This window comes from Dryobates pubescens, chromosome Z (assembly GCF_014839835.1).
Source record: "Dryobates pubescens isolate bDryPub1 chromosome Z, bDryPub1.pri, whole genome shotgun sequence".
Taxonomy (NCBI): Eukaryota; Metazoa; Chordata; class Aves; order Piciformes; family Picidae; genus Dryobates; species Dryobates pubescens.
Window position 1 is genome coordinate 32150385 of NC_071657.1, and position 16935 is coordinate 32167319.

The following is a 16935-nucleotide window of genomic DNA, read 5'->3' on the forward strand; positions in this document are numbered from 1 at the left end:
AATTGGAGCTGTGTTTGAATTTACAGCCACCTTAACAGAAGCTGACAGGTTTTGAGACAGATCAGCTGCCGTGGAGGACACTTCCAGTCCTGCCAAAGTAGAAGGAAATGGCTTTGCCTCTCTAATGGCCACCGAGGACATGGGAGCCACCTGCAAACAGCTGCTGCAGCTGGCTGATTGCCAGAATCACCAACAGCACTGTTCAAAGCAGCCTTTCCAATAGCCTGTTTAGCTCTATTTTTAACTGATACATATTCTCCATTCTCCTCATCACTAGAAATCTCTGGGGTCAAGTTAAAGCTATGCTTCCTTCTCTTTGGTCTACGCTTGAAAATGAAGCAAGTTTTAGATACCTTCTTCTCCCGTATCAGAGCTACTAACAAGAACACATTAATTACCACCAGCAGCCCAATTACACACATAAAATAAATCACCTTTGGATCCCAGCCATCACTTGAAATTACTCTTTCACCTACTGGAATCTTAAACTCTCGTATCTCGATGGGAAGGGTTGTAGCCATTACATTTCCATTTAGTAAGCCAAAAGAATCACAGACTCCGGTCACAGAGAAACTGAATCTTATACTTAAACCATGAATATAATTTATACCTTAAGCACCTGCCTAAACGATCGCAGATTAGTCCTAGGAAATACTATAGATCAGTACACTACAAATTGAAAAGAGTAATTGTTTAAAAACCCAAAACACTTTCATGTTTGCAACTCTGACTCAAGCAGACAATGAATCAAGCAAATTTTGCCCTGCTTCTGGAAAACAATTATCCACAAGCCTCACGTTGGGCTGCCAATAAATTATGTGGTGATGAGAGGTTCAGTTCTCCCCCCGCCACAAAGAAACCACAGCTAACTCAGAGAAGCAAAAATGGATAAGCTATTTTTACAAGGAGGATGAGATGCAGATGAGTATATACAAAATAGACAATATGTACAATATATACAGAAATATACAGCAAAGAATGTAACACAGAAAACCTTCCCTCCTCCAGCGAGGTGGGTCCCCCCAAAATACCTCTTTCTCCATCTTCCTCCCTTTTTTTCCCAAAAAGGGTTAGAGAGAGAAAAGGTAATTATTAAAGAGGAAATTCTGTTAGTTCAAAGCAAGAATTAGTTTCTTATCTGGTTAGCTCAGTTAGTTAAAGGTCAGCTCCATCCAGCACAGAGGAAAGACAGCAGCTGCTCATGCAGACTGGAACAGACAGACTGAACTGACTGAGACTCAATGTAAATACTGTATATATTGTGTATATACAACCTGCATTCCATATTGATTATAAATATAGCATTCCTTTGCTTCTCTGACTGAGCTAGCTGTGGTTTCTTTCTCTGTGGGGGAGGGAGAGCTGGGCCTTCTCTCAACCACCACATTTCAGAAATATACAGCAAAGAAAAAAATAATCAGAACAAAACTCCCTCCTCCGGACAGAGGAGGGTTCCCCCTCTGTACCCCCCTGCCTCTCTCCCCCTACCTCCCTTTTTCCCAAAAAAGGGTTAGAGAGAGAGAAAAGGTAGTTATTAAGGAGGAAATTCTTTGTTAGGCTTCAAAGCACATGCAGGGATTAGTTTTGTTTATCTGGTATTCAAGGTCAAACTCTGGCTAGTTGCTCAGAAGCAGACAGGCTGGAAAGGGAGAACAGAGTGGAACTCAGAAAGATTCCAACTGCACTAAAACTTAAAGTTGCATTCTACCAATCTACCAATGAAATTCGTTTAGACCTATCTTTGTTTTCAAAATATTCAGCCAGAGTGTTCCAGCACTGTCCCTTTCTTAAAGGCACAGCCTCAAACAGTCACACTCAAACTGAACTAAAACTTAAAATTTAAAGTTGCATTCTACCAATCTACCAATGAAATTAATTTAGAATGTCTTTGTTTTCCTTTTTACACCAAAACATTCAGCCAGAGTGTTACAGTAACTGTCCCTTTCTTAAAGACATAGCCTAAACCAGTCACAACTATTAAATGCCTCTTAACATTTTCATTTTTCAATATTTCTTAATGATTGTCACACCCTGTAGTGCAATCAGGTCTGTCATGATCAGAAACTGAAAAATACCTTCTAAGTACACTTTACAATATCTTAGGAATAACTTCTGTTCTGTACCTACTCCATACCCACCCTTTCACAAATTCTTCCCTTTCTGATGACATGAATCTTTTACACCGATCTTTGCTCTATTTTCTTCTGCTAGACTATGAGCTTTCACGGTCATAGGCTTTATAAAATGCTGTGTAGCTTCATAACATATAATTTACTGTATATTTTTGCATGTAATTAAAAGTATTCTAACTAAAGAAGACTACTGACAACTAAGCAAGATTATTGATTTTGATCTGCCTCTCAAGTGAGGTCTTATTCAGGCAAGGAGACAGTATTTTCCATAATTAATACACACAATATGTATGTTTAAATGTTTCAGTTCAGATGAAGTTGCAGTAACTGCACACAGGAAATTGGGGGGGGAGGGAAATTCTTCAGCATGGCACCACATCTCTATTTATCAAACCAGAAATATAAACATGAAAACCTAAAAAATAAAGAAATTGTTCTACTAAGAAAGATGTGAAACTATTATCAATGTTTCCTAAAATGTTAAAATTTTCAAGTACACATTTTTTAGGCTGAGATTACTTCTTTTAGTCTGTGTGCTGTGTGCTGAAAGAGCCCAGCCCCCAGGTGGACAAAATAAACTTGATCCACTTAGGCACAGACAGACTTGGTCTTTCCCCTCCTAGAAGGAGGGGTCCCATGGGTCAAAAGAGATCTATTCCACTCCCTCTTCCTGTACAGCAAGCCTATAAAAAGAGGAACATCTGCTGCTGTTTCCCTCTTCCTTGCCTTGCCAAGTTGAGAGAGATCAGCTGCTGCATCTGCTTCCTGCACTGACCACGTGGTCGGGGGCAGTTATCCAAGCTACATCCATGCTTTCTAATGGGCTGAATCCCTTACATAAAGGGAAATACAAGGCCATCCAGGTTTGAGTTTGTATATTTTCCTATTTATCCTTATCCCTTAGCTTTGTGAACCCTCCCTGTTATTGCTATATATATATATATATATATGGTTTAAAAAATTTACCTACCCTACTTCCAAATCATTCCAGGCTATTTCTTTCACAAATTTACCTCTTACCCTTTCCCCTACCCCATTTCTTTTCCCTTTTTTTCTTTTCCTTACTAGGGAAAGGAAGGGGGAGGAATATCAATCTGTTAACATTTGAGATTTTAAATTCCAGTTAAGGCTCAAACCAGCACAGTCTGATAACATCAAGGACAAAACTAGACTGAATAAAGTGTTATTTTTCAAGCATAATGTTGTTATTTAAACACATTATGTAAAATGTGAAGATAATTGTATCTGAAACATTTGCAAGATACATCACTACATTTCCTTCATTAAGACTCATATTAAGTCTTTTAAGAAACATTGAAAAGGTAATACGAAATTTTAATGTTTTGTACCATATCTGCAAACCATAACTGTAAAAATCTATTACATTTAAACAGGCATGTCTCAAGGGTGTATTTTAAGAAGAGCTGGGAGGTGGCAGGGGGGAATCAACAGCTAATAATCCATCTCCCTTAAAAGAAAGAACAGCAAGGGAAGAAATGGCTGATTAACAGATTGGGATTGTCTTTCTACATTTTCTGGAATCCATGGAATCACAGATATGAAACAGACGAGGGAATGGTCAGAAGTTTGACTGAGAGCCTTGGCTTTGTCTTCAATGGCTAAAACATGTCCTTCATAAACTGCAAACTGATGTCAAGGTTTAAACTAAGACAATGCACTTTTTGTACATCTAAGGAGACAGAGTGTCCCTGTGTCTTATAAGGCTTTTTCCTAACTGGTGAAATATCCTTGCATTGAATACTGAGTCACTCCCTGACTTCATGCACATACTTAGATTCTGTGTAGTGTTTGTGGAGCCCTGTTCTTAGAGTTTTTGTTTCCTCCATAACCAAGTAAAAACAAATAGTATTTTAAAAATCTGTGTAGATATATTTCAGTCTTATCCTATTCCAGCTGTTTTGTCAAAGAACCCATATTTCACCACATCTTAACATATCCTGATCAAGGTAGAAGCAAGAATAAGTGGCTTTTAATAGAAGGATGACTCCTACTATAATATGTCCTATGTCCCACTGACAGCTCAGGGTCATCATTCAGAACTTGACTATAGAGAAATTCTGATTAACAAGCCTTTGCAAGACTGATGTAAGTACATACCTTAGGACAATAAAAAATGCCCTGGTTCCAGGACAAATGGTTCAAAATCCTTACAGCAGCACAAAACTTAATTTTCAAAAGCTGGAAGAGATTTCCAAATAAGTAAAAGCTTTTATTGCTTTCAGCAATGCAGCCCCCAGAGGGTTTTCAATTAATTGGATTTATTCTGTTAAAGGGACTTAGAAAGAGTTAGTTACACACTCTAACACAAACAAGTTTACATGTGACACTGTCCTTAACTCATAGAAATGTAGATTATGGAAAAAATTAAAGCTCTCCATAAAATGTGTAAATAGTCTTAGGCAATTCTACATAAAATAGATAATATCTATTAAAAAATAAAGATATAAACCATAAAATTCTCTAAACCATTTCTCATGCAGCAAGAACTTTAGCTAAACTTACACAAGGTATTTAAACATATTTGCACATGAAATCTGAAGTTATTTCAGGATTTTTTATGTTTCTATTGACAAAGGCAAGCCCAATGAGATGTGAGCATTAAAATGAAATCACATTCCTTGCTTTATGGGAAAAGTGCGTCAGTACAATTCTCAAATGCAGTACTCTTAAAAAGGATAAAAACCAAAACAAACAAAACATTTTAAAACAGTCATCTTGGATGATCAGCATTTGTAGATTTAAAAACACTATCTCAAGAGACACAGTAATCAATCTTTAAAATGCTGTAGCATTTTATTAAATCATATTTATTGAACTTCTATATTTTATTATGAACTGCCCATGTGCTTAGCAGTTCATGTCATTAAACAACTGCTCTCCCATACACCTGTATGTTTCTGCCTATACAATGGTAATATGTGTGCACACGAGCAACAAAGTTGGTGAGGGGTTTGGAACATAAGCCCTACGAGGAGAGGCTGAGGGAGCTGGGGTTGCTTAGCCTGGAGAAGAGGAGACTCAGGGGTGACCTTATTACTCTCTACAACTACCTGAAGGGAGGTTGTAGACAGACGGATGTTGGTCTCTTCTCCCAGGCAAGCAGTACCAGAACAAGAGGACACAGTCTCAGGCTGCGCCAGGGGAGATTCAGGCTGGATGTTAGAAAAAAGTTCTATACAGAAAGAGTGATTGCCCATTGGAATGGGCTGCCTGGGGAGGTGGTGGAGTCGCCATCACTGGAGGTTTTTAGGAGAAGACTTGACGGGGTACTTGGTGCTGTGGGTTAGTTGCTTGGGCGGTGTTGGATTGGTTGATGGGTTGGACACGATGATCTTGAAGGTCTCTTCCAACCTGGTTTATTCTATGTATTCTATGTATTCTAATCAATACACCTAGTAATATCTACACTACTCTTTAGTATTTACTTCAGTTGAAAGGAACAGAATGGGCTTATTACAGGGAAGTGTAATAAATTAATACATCCATATTGATATTAATTGCAATGTATGTACATTTTGATGGCAGATTAAACAATTGTCTTAAAAGTGAATTAAATATGTCCAGGCCAAATCAAAATGTTTCATTTTATCTAAGAGGGTATTTCTTGGCTTTTTTATGAAAGTGTGGTAAATTTCTCAAGGATAACTTAGTTATAATAGTAAAAGTGCAAAATTTTAAAATCACATTTTCGTACAGATCAGAATTTGAAAAATGAGAGTGAGCATTCTGATGAACAGGCAGTTTGATGAATCTGCAGTTGTAAAATATTCCAGTTAAAGAGCCTCTGTTTTCAGCCTTTCCAATAAAATTTAACCTTGTGCTGTAATACAAAAGTCAGGTGTCAGCTTTAATTTCTGCCAGCAATAACGTAGTGTTAAACACTGGTTTCCTTTTGTAAATCTTTTCATCCATTGCACATCTTCATTATCTCTGTGGAAAATGTTTCCCCCAGAGACCACATCTGGCTTGGAGAGGTGCAGAGTGACAAACACAGGTGACATACGAAGCTGTTCTTGCTGCCTGTTGGCAGCAAGAGAATCTCTGTTTCCTCTTCCTACAATGTCCATGAGGTGAGAAAAGGATGTTGTTAATATCCTTCCTTGCCCAAAGAAATCCACAAAGAAAATACTAAAAATTTTTGTAGTGATGCGCCAGATGCCAACAAGTCCTGAAAGGAGATGGGATTGCAAAATAATTTTCAGACTTTTTGCTTTCACTGGTTTTTGTTCTGGAATGTACACAGATGTTTCAATCAAGCCTATGAACCAGAATAGATTTTTCTGTACATTCTGCCAGATTCCTAATTTATTTTTTATTCCTTTGTATTATGTTTTCTCTGAAGAAACAAAAAGAAATCCATTGGGAGTAAACAGACTATGTAATTAATTTCTTGCAATTACATGAAATGAACATTGTTTTTTCTTTTCTCTCTCACATCAAAGGACTAGAAATAAACTTTTGTTCAGTGACTGTCTTTTTTTCTATGATGGACTAGGAAACAGTACTTTTATCTCCTAAGAAGACAGAAATATTGGTAACAATATTTTTCTCATGAGCATTTTCCATGTTGACAGATGGCAACATTTACTTTATTATGACTTCACAAGCTGGCCAATGTGATGCCCCTCTACAAGACGGGCCAGAAGGAGGTAGCAGGGAATTACAGACCTGTCAGCCTGACCTCGGTGCCAGGCAAGATTATGGAAGAGGTCATCTCGAGTGCAATCACACAGCACTTACAGGATGGCCAAGGGATCAGGCCTAGCCGGCATGGATTTAGGTAGGACAGATCCTGCCTCTCCAACCTGATCTTCTATCATCAGGTGACCGTCCTGGTGGATGTGGGGAAGGCTGTGGATGTAGTCTACCTGGACCTCAGCAAAGCCTTTGATACCGTCCCCCACAGCAAACTTCTAACCGAGCTGTCAGCCCATGGCTTGTACAGCAGCACTCTTCACTGAGTTAGGAACTGGCTGGCGGGCTGATCTGAGAGAGTGGTGTTGAATGGTGCCACATCCAGCTGGCAGCCAGTCGCTAGTGGTGTCCCCCAGGGATCGGTGCTGGGCACCATCCTGTTCAATATCTTTATTGATGATCTGGATCAGGGTATTGAGTCCATCATCAGTAAGTTTGCAGATAACACCAAAGTGGGGGCAGCTGTTGATCTGTTAGATGGTAGTAGAGCTCTGCAGAGGAACCTTGACAGGCTGGACAGATGGGCAGAGTCCAAGGGCATGAGATTTAACACATCTAAGTGCCAGGTTCCACAAACTGGCCACAATAACCCCATGAAGTGCTACAGGTTGAGGTCAGAGTGGCTGGAGAGCAGCCAGGCAGAAAGGGACCTGGGGGTACTGGTTGATAGTAGGCTCAAAATGAGCCAGCAGTGTGCCCAGGTGGCCAAGAAGGCTAATGGCATCCTGGCCTGCATCAGGAATAGTGTGGCCAGCAGGAGCGGGGAAGTCATTCTGCCCCTGTACTCAGCACTGATCAGGCCACACTTTGAGTCCTGTGTGCAGTTCTGGGCCCTTCAATTTAAGAAAGATGCTGAGTTGCTGGAACGTGTCCAGAGAAGCGCAACAAAGCTGGTGAGGGGTTTGGAACATAAGCCCTACGAGAAGAGGCTGAGGAAGCTGGGGTTGCTTAGCCTAGAGAAGAGGAGGCTCAGAGGAGACCTTATTGCTGTCTACAATGACCTGAAGGGATGTTGTATCCAAGTGGGGGTTGGTCCTTTCTCCCAGGCAACCAGCACCAGAACAAGAGGACACAGTCTCAAGCTCTGCCAGGGGAGGTTTAGTCTGGATGTTAGGAAGAAGTTCTTCCCAGAAGGAGTGATTGGCCATTGGAATGGGCTGCCCTGGGAGGTGGTGGAGTCACCAGCACTGGGGGTGTTTAAAAAAAAAGACTGTATGAGAAACTTTGTGCCATGGTTTAGTTGGTTAGATGGTGTTGGGTGATAGGTTGGACTTGATGATCTTGAAGGTCTATTCTATGCTATGCTATGCTATGCTATTCTATTGCACTAGGCCACTTTTTTCCTAGTTACAGTCCGCCCATCTTATTATGACAACATCGGAGTTTCAAGGTCAGAGTACATACATCCTTGGCAAACTTTAATCCTCAGCCCATGTAGTCCTGACAAAATGCTAGAAAGACAGAATGTAACATGCAGAGATCTACTCACAGCTTAAAACAAACAAACAAACAAACAAACAAACTACCACAAAACAAACAAAAAAAAATATTTTAGAACCTTCACAATCTTTCAAGTGTATGAGAAAATGCTGAAGGAAAACGTGGAAATCTAAACCAAACCAAAAGCCTTTTCCAGCATCTTGCAAATCTACTTTTTCCCCTACAGATATTTAGTATTTGTCCTTATACACAATACCATCAATATAAAAGTAGAGCCAGCTATATCAGCTATACCATGCAATGATAAACACTAGATTTGAAGGAAGTATTTCAATAGTTATTGTTCTGGTTTAAGCTTCGAGGGCTAAAGCCTCCAGGACAGAATGTAGGTTACCCCTCTCTCCCCTTCCTACTTCATCCATGTAGAAGAGATAGGCAGGGGAAGGCAAAGGGGTAACAAAAGAGATTTGCACCAAATTGGAAGTGAAAAAAGTAAAGTTAACAAAAAGTAAAAGGTATTAAGGCAAAAGGAACGTACATAGATATCAGGGAAGGGAAATAGATACAGAAATACATACAAAACCAGAACTGGCAACACAGTAGCCCCACCACGTGGCAAAACAGCTCCCGGCCAGCACAAGGCTCCCCCACCACACAGCAAAAGTGAAAGCAAGAGGGAGCTCTCCAAAAGTTCCTGCTCCTTAAATAGAAGCTAAGCAGGAAAGGGAATAACATAATCTGGTCCCCCCCACTGTGTGAGGTTTTCCACCCACTGGAATGGAGTTCCAGCTTAGAGTCCACCAGTTAACCCTAACCTACAACAGTTACTCAAACAAGCAAAGGCTGTACATCTGTCTAATGAGCCATCTTGCACAACATTGGTTTTCTTTATTTATAAGATATTAGTGCTCACTGCTGCAGAAGGGACTTTTGCTGTACTGCTTGCCAACCCAGTCTGTACAAGGCCAATTGAATCAATTTCTTTGCAAAGTTATTAAGAAAATATGTTACTTGTAAGAATTATGTGAAATTGCATTCTCTTCCATCTGACTATATTCAGTAGCTCAAATTAGCCAGGAACGAAGCAGTTTGCCATCACTACTAGTGATCCAGCCAGTTCCATCTGGCAGCTGAGTCTGTAAAGAGCAGTTCACAAAATGTCATTCAAGAAAGGGGTAATCTCAACCATCTATACAGGTTGGGTAGTGACTGGCTTGAGAGCAAACCTGAAGAAAAGGTGCTGGGGGTGCTAGTGGATTAGAAGCTCAACATGAGCCACCAGTGTGTACTTACCATCCAGAAAGCCAATCACATTCTGGGCTGCATCAAGAGAAACATAGTGTGATGAAGAAGTTATTAATTTATTAATACAAAATATGATTTATATAAATATTAATTTATTAATTATTAAAAGTCTCAATAACCAATTAATCACTATTTTATATACATATTCTAGTGCATGATTGTGAAATAAACAGTATTTATAATTTGGACTTAATTGGAATATTTGCAGTCTGGACAGCAACGGTGGGGACAACCTTTTCCATCCCGAGGCAGTGGAGAGGGGATAGAACGTAAGCTAGCCAGTAGGCAGGTTCCCTTGGCAGGACTCAAGCAGCTCCCTCTGGATGGCAGGGAGTGGTCCTGCAGGGTCAGCCTGGTAGGGCCAGTAGGGCTGGTCCCTAGATGGTATCTGCCCTTCGGCAATGGGCTTTGGGGCTGGCATGGATGGCCCAGGGAAGAAGTGCAGCTGTATGGAGCAGCGGCTTCCCCTTTGCTTGGCTTGAAGGGGCAGGTGGGACCCTCTCAGAGCAGTCCCAGCTTTGGAGCACAGGGCACTAACGGTGCTCTAGACTGCCATGGAGTTCACAGAGAGTGGAGCAGCAGAAGTGGTGGCTCCTCTTCTCATCCCATAATGGTGGGGTCATGCAGGCATGCAGTTCAGCGCTGGTCCCGCTTTCCAAGCTGACACACAGGGTTGTGCAGCTCGTTAGTCTGCTGCTTCAGGCTGAGGCAGACATTTGGACTGCTGGACTCAGCTAAATCACTTCCCAGGCAACTGGGGAATCTTACCCACAGGGGTCCAGTCCTCTTCAAGGCACAGTGGGCTCTTCTGATTGGTGAGACTGGCAATACAATGCTGTAGCTTACATAGAATACATAGAATACATAGAATAAACCCGGTTGGAAGAGACCTTCAAGATCATCGCGTCCAACCCATCAACCAATCCAACACCACCCAAACAACTAACCCACGGCACCAAGCACCCCGTCAAGTCTTCTCCTGAAAACCTCCAGTGATGGCGACTCCACCACCTCCCCAGGCAGCCCATTCCAATGGGCAATCACTCTTTCTGTATAGAACTTTTTCCTAACATCTAGCCTGAACCTCCCCTGGCGCAGCCTGAGACTGTGTCCTCTTGTTCTGCTACTGGCCGTCTGGGAGAAGAGACCAACATCCGTCTCTCTACAACCTCCCTTCAGGTAGTTGTAGAGAGTAATAAGGTCACCCCTCAGTCTCCTCTTCTCCAGGCTAAGCAACCCCAGCTCCCTCAGCCTCTCCTCGTAGGACTTATGTTCCAAACCCCTCACCAACTTTGTTGCTCTTCTCTGGACTCGTTCCAGCAAGTCAAGCTTCTCAGGCTCTCAGCAAAGGTCCCTCCTCCAGAGGCTCTCAAGGTGGTATGGCCGTAGGCAGCAAGCTTAGCAGCTCGAGTAAGGAAAGAGGACAAAGTGAAAGAGGGCAACGTATTTACAAGTTGGGGTAATACTTATAGGTTTCTTGAGGATAGATTTGACCAATGGGCATTTCATAAACAACTGGCTTCAGCCTATAGAAAGCGTGAGGCTAGAATTATGCCCATACTTGGTATTAGCACAAGCATCCCATGCAATGGGGCCTTGCAGTTGTCCATGCCACCTGGCTAATGCCTTGGCCTTTGTTCCCCTCATGATAGGAGGGGAATGTGTCCACACAGGCTAGGACAAGCTTCAGTATCTGGGGAATAATTCTAGGCATAATGTGCCTTCACCACACATAGCCAGCAGGTCAAGGGAGGTGATTCTTGCCCTCTACTCTGCACTGGTAAGACCCCACCTGGAGTGCTGTGTCCGGTTCTGGAGCCCCTATTACAGGAAGGATCTGGAGGTGCTGGAATGTGTCCAGGGAAAGGCCACGAGGATCATTAGAGGGCTAAAGTACCTCTCCCATGAGGACAGACTCAGGGATTTGGGGCTATTCAGTCTGGAGAAGAGAATTGTGGCCTTCCAGTATCTTAAGGTGGCGTACAGGAAAGTTGGTGAAGGACTATTTAGGGTGTCAAGTAGTGATAGGACTAGAGGGAATGGGGAAAAAAACAGAAATGGGTAGATTCAGATTAGCTGTTAGGAAGAAGTTCTTCACCATGAGGATGGTAAGACACTGGTTGTCCAGGGAGATGGTAGAAGCCCCATCCCTGGAGGTTTTTAAGGCCAGGCTCTGGGCAATGTGATCTAGTGTGAGGAGTCCTTGATCATGGCAAGGGGGTTGGAACTAGATGATCCTTGAGGTCCCTTCCAACCTTAACAATTCTATGATTCTATGATGGCATTTTATTTACATTTAGTTCGACCTGCCCTAATTAGCTTTCTCAAACTGTACTTTTAGAAACGTTGTCAATCATTTGTCATCTGCCTATTCACCTTGTTACTTAAATGAAGCAAAGTTGGTGTGTTCATTTCTAATTATTCTTTTATGGTTATATATGCATGGAAAAACCAATCAATTGATTCATGGACCTTCTGTGGAAAGAAAAATCTATTAGGTCCAGTTGAGAAAATAATTTATTTATTTTTTATGAAACCCAAAGTGATTTTCATTTTACACAAAACAAAACACATTAATTGCAATGTCAGTTTTATGACAGTTTAGGCTGTGCCTTTAAGAAAAGATAGCTGTAAAATTCTCTAGCTGATCAGTTGGGTATAAAAAGTAAAACAAATATTAATTCTAAATGAATTTCATTAGTCAGATGTGAGAACTACCATAGCAATATCTCTCACATTCCTTTCTCTCGGTTTCACTCTGTCTTCTTCTGCTGGCATGTCTGCTTCGCAAGGGAGTTATCAGCAAACTTGAGGTAAGCAAAACTAATTTCTTAACAATGCTTTGAGCTAACTGAAATTCCCCTAACATTTTTCTCCTTTTCTCTTTTCTTCTAATTAACAGAGAAAAAAGGAATGGGAGAGGATGGGGGGAGGTGAGGTGGAATCCTCCTCCCAAGGAGGATTTCTGTGTTTTCTTTTTGTAAATTCTTGCATAAATACTGTATATTCTGTACATATTCATTGCATTCCATTATTGCTTGCAAAATACAGCTTCCTTCACTTCTCTGACTGAGCTCAGCCAAGTTTTTGTTGATGCCAGTGGGTTAAACCATCACACTAGAACAACCAGCTAAAATGTAATTGTTAAAACTGTATAATAGCATTCTGTTGTTTGCTACTCAAGTTATCTGAAACTGTTCCCTTCTAGGAATCTGCACTTAGAAGTGCCTTGGTGCCACATTACTTAACTGGAGACCAATTCAAGAAACACAATCAATCTGTGCAGCATATAGTTTTTATTTTGAGTATCAGGATTGCTCTGATTGATAAGCTAAATCAATTTTATCTTTGTAATTGTTTTTTAAAAGGTAGCACCCTCCCATATATCAACTGGGTAAGTAAATAATAAGGGAATAAGAAGAAGCACTTCTTCAATCTTCTATTCTACACATATTTCCATTCTACAGTAATAAAGCAAGCCACAAATTAGCACTCTAGGGATATGGGATGATATCCCAATCCCTGAATGCATCCTTTTTGTAAATACGTATCTGTATTTGACCCAAAATGTAAAGACTTAAAAATAAATGCTTAATTGAGCTCCTTAACTTCAAGAAAGACACTAATCTTTGTTCTGTTTGTATCGTGTCTTCAGATGAAACTTCCTTATATAATTATTTGTATGATTTTTTTTATCAATTGCTTTAAGTGAAAGAAAACCTAATGAAACCACAATTCCTAGCCAGCTAATGTTATAATGTCTTCATTTTCCTTCAGCAAGGTAGCTAAAGAAAATGTTTTATGTCCTATTTAAATAAGACATTCAAACAAAAATTAAGGCCCATTGAAAGAATAACTGCAATTGAGAGGTGTAATTGCAATCACATTTCAAAAATAAAACATGTAAGGTTTCTCTCTGTTAACATGTAATAATGAGGAAGAAGGATATCAAAGGGATCAGAGCAAACATTACCAGATTACAGAGTACATGGAGTACCTACCAACACACAAAAATTGAAAATTCAGTGTTGTGATGATAGAAAATGAAGATCAGCAGCAGCAGGTTGTTGCAGTACATCCCAACACCCTCCCTCCCCTGTGGAGCAGGGAGGGGAGGGAAACAAAAAAGTGTGGGAAAACGGAGTAAGGGAGAAGGCAGTTCCCCTCCCCAAGGCTGTGATCAGTGGATACATGGGCCCTTCCCTCAAGCCACATCAGACACAGATCCACATGCCAAGGCAAGCCTAGGTATGTTTAAGCAGAACTGATGGTAATCAGTTTCTGCCTTTGTCAGCTTTTGGAATATGCTTTCTGGTAGCATTTATGATAACAAATTAGCCTGGGTATTCAAATGGGAAAGCTACAAACACTTGTTCTCTTTCTTTGGTTTCCATGCCCACCCCCACCATGTGTGGATTAAGCTGCTGCAGTTACACGAGGATTTTCTGTTTCAAAGAGATACCAGAGAAATTCCCACAATCAGCAAACAACATTGCAAGTAAATTGGAATAGTCCTAAGTTTCTGGGAAATACCTGCCTGTAGCAGTTTGGGCTGGGTGCCCTCTGCTGTGTCCATATCAGGTGTATTTCCTGTGTCCAAAAGTCCATCCCAGAGGGATGGACACAGGAATCCAGGTATATCATCCCATAATTCCCTGCAACACTGTAAGATCCCAGCGCAGGGTCTGGCACGCTCACTTTCTTCCCTCGCCACCACCTGGTTATTTGGGGGAGATGTCTCCCGGCCTTTTGGGCCTGGCTAGGCCCAAGGCTGGGGGGATGGGCAGTCTCAGATCTGGCCAGATGAGACTAGCCTTGCAGTGGAGGCGGAGGGGGGGGGGGCGGGGGGGGGGGGGGGGGGGCGTGGAGAAGGAGCCCTGGGGGGTTTGGGTGTACCCTCAGGTGGCGATGGGATATTTCTGGTTGTGCTTTTGGGATTTCTTTTGTCACTGCGCTTCTGGCTCTCTGTAAACATTTACCACTTCTCATTTAAACTTTCCACCACTTTTGCAATCCGTTTGTCTGAGTCGTTATTTCTGCCCGTGGTGGGGAGGGGGTTCTGCCTCAACCCATCACACTGCCTTTTGTTAGTAGGAGTAACATACTCCTTTTGGATTTATCTTCTCCAAAGATCATTTTCTCGAATTATTTGTAACTATTCCTATAGTCTAAAGATACTCTCCAACCAATCATAAGAACCTGTATATGTATTTCATAGCTTTTGTATATAGTTACATGGGTATTGGAACTAAATAGATAAATTATATATACATATATGAAAATTCCTCACCTCACCTTTTTTGTTTATAATGGGGTATACCTAATTAGCACACAAGAACAAGAGAGAGGAGGGGAAACAGGGCTTTTCAGAACTGTCAGGAAATTCCAAACAATTATTATTCACCATTGTTATACAGAAGAGACCAAGATCTAAATCTTAAAATACTCATTTAAAATGCAGCTAAAAGTTTATATCTGCATATAGGAAAAAATATAGAAAATATTTAAAACTGCTTTGTGAAGTACCTGGGATATTAAAAGATCAGTATTCTAAGCAAAAGGAATACCTTTCATATCTGAGGAGACTGGTGATGAATTCTTTGCAAGTTTAAACACTGGAGAAAGGGAAACATGCAGAAACTTGTATAGGGATTTTTTAAGAAAGTACATTCTACATTCCATGGACAACATAAATATCAAGCTTTGAATTTCATCCAGAAAATAAAAAATTATTTTTGACGTTCATGAAACCCCAGTATCACGTACTTCAAAAAGGGTTACTGCTTAAAAGTAGAACAGAGTGGTCACTGACTGTGAAGGTCTTAATTGTAACAGTAATGCAGAAAATGAACCTTTGATTAATATGAATATGATCTGGGACAATGGAATGAATTATAGAAGGAAAAAGGAAGATAGTGCTGGTGGGTTGTCCAATCCAGTCTGAGAAACAGATGTGTTTAGGTCAGTGTTTTTAACAGCTGTTGCAAATTCTAAACAGAGAGAGTGCTTTGACATGACTGTGAGCTGTTTCTGTATCCAGCTAGCATGGATACAAACATAGTCAGAGAGGGCATCACTTTTTCATCTAAAACTTTTTTACAAAGGCCCATTACATATGCAATGGAATTTAATTCACTACTTCATTAGAAAATGCTGAGTTTTTCCTTCAGATACAGAGTCTGCTAAAGATATTTGTGCCTTTACCATTATAAAACAATCATAAAACCATATTTCCTGTATCTGCTTCATATGGGACTGAGCTTTGGAATCAGTACAAGCTGGAAAACCCATTACAATTTGTTTTTTCAGTAGAATTACACAGTGACTGCATGAAGTCACTATATTAAGCCTTCCATTAGATATATATTGCAAGATTTAATACAAGAATTAGCTCCTACAAGAGCAACATCAATCTAAATGTTTTAAGGGTAGATCAATGAAAGATTTGCTTTCTTCTCCATCATGCTGATCTGTCTGAAGCAGCCAAGTTGTCTCCCCTAGAAGAGCACCTGACTTTACCACAAAGAAAGGTACATGTCAGCGAGATGTTCATGATGGGAAGTTTTCAGGATTGGTGTGGTATCTTCTCACTTGAAGCTTCAGCTACCACAAAGTCTGTAACTCATCATAAGCTTAGGAACAACATTAGTATTATACTGATGTAAGAGTCTAAACTCCTGGTGTGAGTCAACAAAGATAAAATCACTTGCTGCTTGCCCAGACAATACCAATCCTGGATGCAAATCACCTTGCGATTGCATCATGATAACACTGGACTGCAGCTGGTCTATAACAATGGCCCAAGGACCCAGCCATCATGCCTCCAGGACACGATCATTTCCAGGAAGGGAGGACGGCGAGACAATGGGTGTAATGGGTGTGTGGACAGGGTAGATGGAGAAAGGGGAAGGTGGAGGCCCTCCCCCACCTCCATCTAGACCCCTGCCTAAACACACAGGATTACACAGAAAGATTTCCTGGGGAACGATACCTGGATATTTACAGGAGGATTTCCTGGCTCCTGAATTCCTGAGGGACAATGCTTGGACACATACCTAAGGACTAAAAACTGTATAAAAGACTTGACCACTACTGGCTCAGTAGGAAGAAAAACGCAGGGGAAGAAAAACGCAGAGAGAAAAACGCTGAAGGAGGACCATGCCGCTGAGAAGGAAGGAAGCAGACTGAACCCTCTCTCCATGTCCTAAGTCCCGCTTGCTGCCACTCATGGAGCTGACCCACGCTTCCCAGAGGGACCTCATCTATTCTCCAGCCAAAGCCTCAGCACCCTTTCTCTACAGACCCAGGCTGCCCAGAGGGATCACATCGCATCTCCAGCCAA